This window comes from Bos taurus, chromosome 14 (genome assembly GCF_002263795.3).
Source record: "Bos taurus isolate L1 Dominette 01449 registration number 42190680 breed Hereford chromosome 14, ARS-UCD2.0, whole genome shotgun sequence".
In the NCBI taxonomy this organism is placed as follows: domain Eukaryota; kingdom Metazoa; phylum Chordata; class Mammalia; order Artiodactyla; family Bovidae; genus Bos; species Bos taurus.
The window spans coordinates 7,005,704-7,015,343 of NC_037341.1; positions in this window are offsets into that span (position 1 = coordinate 7,005,704).

The following is a 9,640-nucleotide window of genomic DNA, read 5'->3' on the forward strand; positions in this document are numbered from 1 at the left end:
GTAAATACTTCTGCAATGGCTGATTTCAAAATACCAATGAGATGTCACTAAATGCAGAATTAGAAAGCGTTGTGTGCAGTTAGCTTTGTGAACAAGTATGAGCAGGCTGTAGCACGGCTATGAACTTGCCCCATTTTAATTAAATCAATTACCATCGACCTCCAGACCTCTTAGCCACAGATTCTGAATCGGGGATTAAACCAACCATATGTTGAAAATATTTTGAAAAAAAAAAAAACATTTCAGAAAGCTCCAAAAGGCTAAAGTTGAATCTGCCGTGCACTGCACTATTTACATAACATTTACATTGTATTTGCAACTATTTACATAGCATTTACATGGTATTAGATATTACAAGCAATCTAGAGATGATTTAAAGTATGTGTGTAGGTCAAATGCAAATGATATGCCATTTCATATATGGGACTCGCGCATTCGTGGATTTTGGTGTCCGTGGAAGTCCTAGTCCCCTGGGATCCTGAAGGCCTGTTAAGTGTGTGTGCTTCGTCGCTCAGTCCTGTCTGATGCTTTGCAACCCCATGGACTATAGCCCACCAGGCCCCTCTGTCCTTGGGATTTTCCCAGCAAGAATACATAGTGGGTTGTCATTTCTTCCTCCAGGGGATCTTCCCAGCCGAGGAATTAAATCTTTGTCTCCAGAGTCTCCTGCATTCACAGGCAGATTCTTTGCCACTGAGCCACCTGGGAAGCCCTAAGGACTACTATACTAAACGTAAATTATCTATACTTGTTCCACAGCTTGACTATGAAATCCTGCTGTGGACTAGAGCTATTATATGGCAGCATATACCTGCATAAACCTGCCTTAAGCCTAAATTAAGGATTTCCAGTAGGGCAAGTAGGACCTAGACAACTCAGACTTCATCTCCACATCATTTGCTATTCCTGCGTTAACTGGCAAATTCAAGAGGAGAGTAAGACTGTGAGGTTGAAATAAAAATAACCCTTTGCCTCTATAAATAAGATTCAGCCCCAGGTTCCTCCTCTTTTGCAGACATACTTATTAAGAACTTGGCTCTTTTCTAAGGAAACTAAGGTAGAGATCATTCAAAAACCCTTTCATTCCAAATTACTCATGATAGGAGTCGCTTAATGAAGCTACCTCTTGATTTTTAATCTTTACCATCGTAACTTTTTTTCCAGTAAAAACTTTGTTTAAAATGTCCCTGAGCTTGTAATTAACTTTTACAAACAGAAGTTTTCCGTGGTTTTATTATTATTATTTATTTACTTATTTTTGGTCATGCTGGATCTTCATTGCTGCACAGACTTTCTTTAGTTGCAGTGAGCAAGGACTACTTTGCATTGAGGTGCAGAGACTTCCCACTGTGGTGGCGCCTTTGTGGAACATAGGTTCTAGGTGCATGGGTTTCAGCAGTTATGGTTCATGGGCTCCAGAGCACGGGCTCAGTTGTTGTGGTGTCCAGGCTTAGCTGCCCACCGCATGAGGGATCTGTGCAGATAAGGGATCAAACCTGTGCCCCTGCATTGGCAGGCAGATTCTTATCCACTGTATCACCAGGCAAGTCCCATGGAGAAGTCCTGAGGTTTTTTTTTTTCCAAAGAATATACTTTAATCAAATTGATATCACCACTGCAGTGACACTGAGCAAGTTGCTTATGTGCCCTGAATTTCTCCTTCCCCATCTATCAGATGGGATAACAATTCTTATTTCTGGCTACTCCTTATAACCTTGCAAGGTTGTTATGAGACAAGTATCCCAGCACACCTAAAGCACTTGCAAGAGAACGTTGCATGTGGTAGTCAATCAATAAATAATCATTACCATGCATTACGGAGGATAAGAATTTTCATGATTACTATTCAGGCATGGTACTAGAGGGTTGGAGCTACCATTTACATAGTACGGGGCTTTATTCAGTAGCTCAGAGCATTTGGCAGGAGTAATTTGGCTGTTGATTTTGAGTACATCTGACGGGAATGACTTTTGCAGCTTCCCTAGAAGCGTGAATGTTATTGTAATTTAACAACACTCACCTTCCTAGTTTTTAGTCCATTATGGCTGTTGGTCCCTAGCTTCCCTCAAATTGCCAGTCCAACAGAAAGACTGAGCAGCCTGTCTCAGGACAAAATTGTGGCCTGGGTAGGTGTGGGGGATGGGTGGGAAGTATGGGGGGCGGAACCCTGAGCCCCACCCCCCGGGAGAATGAACAGTTCACTCAGCTCTCCTGCAGTCTTTCATCACGACGCACACACAAAATCTCAGGAGCAAACCCTGCCTCCAGCTAGCTCCACAGTAGTCCTGGAGGAGCTGGAGGGCCATTCACACACAGAAGCCTGGTTCAGTGCTGCATGCCACCTGAGGTCACAAGACAATCAGTGCAGAGAGACCGAGATGACAATCCACAAAAAGGCTATCCCCCCTCCCTTCCTGGGGTCACCTCATTCATTCTTCCTGAGTTGCTATGAATACTCAAGATTATTATTTCAGACTTCTTTAAACCTCTTGACTTAAAAAAAATAATAAGGGGACTTCCCTAGTGGCGCAGTGGATGAGAATCTGCCTGTCAATGCAGGAGACACAGGTTCGAGCCCTGATCCAGGAAGATTCCACATGTGGCAAAGCAACTAAGTCCGTGCACCTGGGCTTGAGCCTGTGCTCGCAAGCCCAGAAGTCACAGCTACTCAGCCCACGTGCCCAAACTACTGAAGCCCCTTCGCCCTAGAGCTCATGCTCTGCAACCAGAGAAACCACTGCCGTGAGAAGCCCGTGCACCGCAACTAGAGAGCAGCCCCAGCTCTCTGCAGCTAGAGGAGAGCCTTTGCAGCAGGGAAGACCCAGCACAGCCAAAAACAAATAAATAAATAATTTTAAAAGATAGCTCTAAAAAAAAAGTGCTGATGCGGATAATGACAACAGTTAAAACGGTAAAAGTTACCTGAAAGTCCACATAGTACCGTGTGTGTGTCTGTGTGTGTGACACTATGTACGCATGTGTGTGTCTACTGGTTTCTCCTGAGTGGCCTAATTATCAGCTTCTGGAATTGAACATAATGATTTTTTTCTAGCAGTGACAGTCACACATAGGCCATCAAAAACTTGGAAGCAAGGATACAGAGCCATTCTTAACTGGGTTCTGGAGAATGTAATGTTATTTGTATGAGCAGCTCAATAAATTTGGGGTGTGAATATGGCCACATGGTCTTTTCCAATGAAGCCATAGAATAAAGCTCACTGTTAAAACAAACAACCGCCCCCCCAACATTTTCATTTATTTCTTGCCCATCTAACAGTCCAAAATGTCTGCAGTTGAAGATCAGCATTCTTCCACAGAGTGATTCAGGTATAATCAAGTCTGATTATACCCTCTTTTCTGGACAATGTAGTCACAAACTTATTCTACAAAAGGTGGCTTCTCCAGTACTCCCAGGAGACGTTTAAAGAAGCCAACTAACCTTTCTGGCCCTTCTCTTGATAGAGCTAGGAGGGGGGAAAAAGTATGTTAAAGCTTTACATTCACTGGGGCATCCTCGTATATTGGATTCTTTGAAATGCAAGAGCTAGATGTCATTTCAAGGTTTTAGTAGATGAGTGTCTTTATCTACTAAAGAGAAATGAGAATTTGGAGACTATCTTCATAGGTACAGGGGCATAAAGAAATTGAAAAATGCATACGTTTTTATTTAGTTATTTATTTAATTATTTAGCTTTGGCAGGTCTTAGTTTCAGCCCTCGGGATCTCTAGTTGCAGAATGTGAGATCTAGTTCTCTGATCAGGGATCGAACTCTGCACGTTGGGAGCTCAGAGTCTTAGCCACTGGACCACCAGGGATCACCAGGGAAACCCCTATAAACTCTTTATTTTTGAAGGACTCAGTTAATATTTATAGTTTTTTATAAGACCTATAGTTACTGTTCGGAGAAGGCAATGGCACCCCACTCCAGTACTCCTGCCTGGAAAATCCCATTGGATGGAGGAGCCTGGAAGGCTGCAGTCCATGGGGTTGCTGAAGATCGGACACGACTGAGCGACTTCACTTTCACTTTCCACTTTCATGCATTGTACAAGGAAATGGCAACCCACTCCAGAGTTCTTGCCTGGAGAATCCCAGGGACGGCGGAGCCTGGTGGGCTGCTGTCTATGGGGTCGCACAGTCGGACACGACTGAAGCGACTTAACAGCAACAGCAACAGCATAGTTACTGTTCAACACATTTGTTGAATCCAACCTCTTGAATCATGCCTGGAACTTGGCCGCTCAATTGTTGCTTATTAGAATTAATAAGTGAATAGTAATGCTATTAGTCTAATACGTACTTCAAAATACGTACAGATCCTTAGAAATAACTCTATACAGTAAAAGTCATTTAAGTTTTTGAGATAAAGTCATTTAAGTTTTTGAGATTAAAACTGGTGGGCATTCGATAAATATTTATCTATTTGTATTCTCAAAAGTATACTTGGGATCCTTTTAAATTTTCAAAGTAGACAGAGATGTGCCTTGTATATATCACAATCAGGACGGCTACATGTTGAGTACGGTACAGAGGAAGTCATTCGTAGAGACACCCATGGAAACAGCTTCCCCTAGGGTTGTGCAGTGTGCATTACCCACACAGTAACTTCAGTCTATCAGCCTGAACAGGTTATGAAGGTGCAACAGCGGGCTCCCCTTGTTCACCACCAGGACCGATTGAGCTTCTTGGCTAACTGGGTAGTCACAGCCTCTCAATACCACTTCTTTCTCATTCACCACCTTTCCCTACAAGTCTATGTTCTTGTCAAAGATGTTGACTCTCCCAGAGAGAGGGGAGTGTCCTGCAGTAGAGAGTGTGCTTACAACTCTGCGGGAGCCCCACACCACCTCCAGGGGCCTCTAAAGCCTGGAGCAAGAGATCCCTCCAGATAGGAACTGAACGTTCTCCTCACTTTCTAATGAGGTACTTACCCAACGTCCTTTTTCCTAACCCAACATTTTTTTTAAATGTGGTTATTTATTTATTTGGCTGCACCGGGTCTTAGTTGTGGCACAAGGGATCTTTGATCTTTACTGCGGGATGCAGGATTTTTAGTTGCACAGCATGTGGGATCTAACTCCTTTACCAGGGGTTGAACCTGGGCCGCCTGCATTGAGAGCTGGGAGTCTTAGCTACTGGGCCACCAGGGAAGTCCCCCTGGTAGGTGTTAGAGTTACGTACAGGAATGAAATATACCAAAACCCCTGCCCTCAAGTAGCTCACAGTCTAGTGAAGATAAGACACATGAACACATAAGGTATACTCGTAACACTGAATAAGAGCCATGCCAGAGGGATGAAGCATGGCTGTCCTCACAGACATAGCAAGCACAAATGCAATTAACTTGGTGGAGAGGGCGTGGACAGAGAATCCTAGGCAGGTGAACCTTCGTGTGCACAGAACAAAGTAAGTATGAGAAACTACAAGTATTTAACATTCCTGGAGCAAAAGAGTTCTTGCAAAAGTAGTGGGAGCCTGGCTGAAGAAACTGGCTGAGGATGAAGCATTAAAAAAAAAAAAAAAAAAAAAAAACATGGATGAAGTTTGATGGTTTTTCCTAAAGAGGAACAGAGGAGCCGTGGAAGATTAAGCTGTTTGATGACATGGTCAATTCTCTGCCCTTCAGAAAAGTCCCTCTGGACTCTAGAGTACAGTCAAAGTTGGGCTGGACCAGTCAAGATGAGGTGAAGACACCAATTAAGGAGGGTTTTGTCCAGATGAAGGATCCTGTGAAGGCTGAGGGCATGGGGAGCAGTTCATGGTTATCCCCGTCATTGGAAAGGATGACTTTATGAGATTCAGAGACTAACAGGATAGAGGTGGGGATAAACAGAATGGCTTGTGCTATTGGATGTTTCCCAGGCGGTGCTAGTGGTAAAGAACCCGCCTGCTAATGCAGGAGACATAAGAGATGTGGGTTCATGCCCTGGGGAAAGATCACCTGGAAGAGGACGTGGCAACCCACTCCAATTTTCTTGCCTGGAGAGGCCCCGTGGACAGTGGATTCCCTGGCGGGTTACGATCTCTAAGGTCACAAAGAGACACTACGGAAGCAATTTGGCATGCACTGGGTGTTTGGGCTTCCCTGGAGGCTCAGACGGTAATGCAGGAGACCCAGGTTTGATCCCAGGGTCGGGAAGATCCCCCGGAGAATGAAATGGCAACGCAATCCAGTATTCTTGTGTGGAGAATTCCATGGACAGAGGAGCCTGGCGGGCTACAGTCCATGGAGTCGCAAAGAGTTGGACACGACTGAGCGACTAACTCTGGCAGTGCCATTGACGTGAGGAATAAGAGGAGTAGGCTTGGTAGGGATGCACTCACACACACACAGAGGGAGTTAAACAATACAGCAAAGGGAGATCAGGACCACACACAGCAACACCACCAGGCTTTGATTAGGCAAAGGAACAAACGCTACCATACAGAGTAGCAAACACTGCTTGATCTCTTTTTCAAGACTCCTCTTTGCATAACTTTTCTCCTTTATGGGAGCAGTATCACTTGGAGGAATCTGCTTGTTATCCTTAACAACATTTGAAAATCTTTCTAGGTCCGCAGCAGCAGTTAGTAAGAAATCACGACCTCTTCTTTTCTGGATTTCCTACTTCTTCTTTGGGGGTTTTATTTTTTAAAGTTATTTTAGCTGCGTACAGGCTTTCTTTAGTTGCGATGAGCAGCGGCTACTCTCTAGTTCTGATGCTCAGGCTTCTTCTTGTGGTGGCTTCTCTTGTTTCACAGCACAAGCTCTAGAGGGCGCAGGCTTCAGTAGCTGTGGTTCGTGGGCTCAGTAGTTGTGGTGCATGGGCCTAGCAGCCCTGCAGCATGTGAAATCCTCCCATACCGGGAATCGAACCCGTGTCCTCCAGACTGGCAGGCAAATTCTTAACCACTGGACCACTAGGGAAGTCTGTGAACTTCCTACTTCTTGCTCTGCTCAGTATCTTCTGCTACTGCCAAAGCCTTCCTTCATTGCATGAGTGTGACCATGTAATTTCTGGTGCATTTTAGAGTAGTCAAAGATTTATAACTTCCCAGAAAATATTTGGTTCTGAGATATAAACACAAAGTAAAGGCTGCCCCTAAGAACTTTATGAAGTAGGCAAGGAGCTATTCAGCCATTCAACAGCTAGTCATTCTGTAGTTATGGTTCTGAGGTTAATGCTGGAAATGCAAAGTGGAACTAAAAACCTTTCTTGCCATTAGAGTTTTACATTTGATGGAGAAGGTGAATAAATCAAACCTTAAAGGAATGGGTAAGGCATGATTTATTACAACATAAGATGCTATCTGAGAGCAAGGAATAGGAAGAGCCAACTCATATGTGGATATCCAGAGAAGTTTTCAATAGGTGAAGGACACAAATCACAGAACACAATGTCTACCAGGAACAATGTCCCAAGTAAGGAACGCACCAAGTGCTCAGAAAGAGGCACTATTTCATTCTAAGTAGATCCAGCAAAACTTTTTGGACAGAAGTACGTTTTAGTTGAAATTTGAAAGGGTCCAGTGAATTGAGTTCCAGAAAGTAGGGAGTATAAGAGCATGTTTGAGAAGCTGATGATGTCCTTTACCCAGATCAGACTTAGGTATTTTGGAAGGACTCTAAGACAGGGAGGGAGACAAATACTTTTAAACATTTAACAGCAAATCTAGAGTTAAATAGTATTATAGCATTCAAGAAATACCACAAGGCAGTTAGTGATTAAGAGCGAAGTCAGAGAAAGGACTAGAAGCACATGGAAGGATGAGGTCACCAGTGTGTCTGAATCATAGGGTACCCGCACAAATCTGAGGTCACAGGTCTTTTGTGGGCTGGAAAGGCATTCTCGCCTACTCAGTGGATGCAGGGTAAATGTTGGTTAACTGAGTTAATCTTCCCTCTGGTAGCCAGAAATTGTGGAGGACCTTGCTACTGTGTTTACATTTTAACCACAACTTTAGGGAAAACTAAGGCTCCCCAAGGAAACTGAGGAAAGCACCATTCTGGTGCTTATTTGGGCAAATTCATAGCCAGAAAGCTGCCCTCCAAAAACTGCACCAAGGCTGTCCAGTCCTCTTTTCTAAAGTTCTAAACTTTAGCTGGGCGGAGCGGGGGGAGATGAGAAGGGTATTGGTGTGAATTAAAAAGAGATTCACAGAGAGCAAAGGGAAGTTCTTCACATGCTTTTCTTAGTGGTCCACCTCCCCTCGACCCCCACCCTGCCTCCTTGAGGGAAAGCCATGTAGCCAAGAGTATTGAACTTGAAACCTGGGTCTCTGCCACTACCTGACAATGAACAGGTCACTTAATCTCTTCATCTCCGAGTCCTCTGTCCTCATTCATGGTTGTGGGCTCCATACTATTTAGGGTCTACGATATGAAAGGTGAGGCGTTTTCCACGCTCTCTTTTAATCCTCACAACCACTAAGGTAGATTTCAGTAACCCCATTTGACTCAAGACATTCAGTTCAGAGTGTGTAAGTTACACGTCCAAGGTCACACAGCAACAGCGCGGGGGCCAGATGGCAATCCAGGGTTGCTTGAGTCTCTCACTGCGCAGTCCCAGCTTGGCATCAGTTGAGCAGCCCGATACTGGTTCCCTGGGTCCCCCACTCCTGGACTACCGGACTGCCTCCCCTCCTCCCACCTAAACCCCCAGGCTAAGCGCCCCTTTCACCACCGGGCACGCTCAGTCGCTCAGGAAGAGTTTTCGCTCTGCCTTGGGAAATTTTTCACGCCGCTCCGGCAGCCGAACCCGCCCCGCCCACGGCTTCTCCTCACCGGATTGGTCGAACTCAGGGAAGCTACAAGGAGGCCCCGATGACCTCCCAACTACCCCTCCCAACGATCTGGGTGCGCGCGTTCCGAGCGTGCGTGCGTGCGTGCGTGCGTGCGTGCGTGTGAGTGAGCACGTGAGGCCCCGGAACGTGCACTGGGGGAGGGGGGCGGGACTGGAAAAACCGGAGGCAAGGGGCGGGGCTGCCGTTGCCATAGCAGTGACGTCAGGCGTCGCGGAGCGAACCCGGCCCCTTCCCCACGCGCGCGCGCGCGCGCGCGCACACACACACAGAGAGACAGGCACACACGCGCGCGCACCGCCGCTCTCCGTCAGACACACTGGAGGGAAAGGTCAAACTAAAGGCGAGGGAGCCGGGAGGCCGGAGGGAGCCGCCGCCGCGCGCCATGACGGACGCGGCCGAGGCGGCTTTCTCGCCGCCGACGCCGCCGAGCCGCTGCTCCCGCCGCGCCCCCGATCCCCCCTTAGCGCCCCGCGCCCCCTCCCCCGGCGCTCGCGCGTCCCCGCGCCCCCTCCTCCCCGCTGCGCTCCGGGCGCGCGTCGGGCCCCGGGAGCGCGCCGGCTGGAGCGGGCGCCGGCGGGTGGGAGGCCCCGCGGCCTCCACGCCAAGAGCCCCCCGACCCCCTCGGCTGGTCCCTCGGCCGGAGCCCGCCAGGTGAGTGCGGTGGGGGACGGGCGGCGGGGAGAGCGGGTGTCAGGAGCCGTCCGGGCAGCCGGCGGGCTCAGCCCGCTGCCTGACCCCTTCCGGGGGTGCTGACAGGCGCGCGGTCCCCGGCCTCTGGGGGGCGTCGCGGGGTCGGCGTCTCTCTCACGGGGTTGGGGGGCTGCGGGGGGGAGCCTGTTTGGCGTCCCTGCCCTT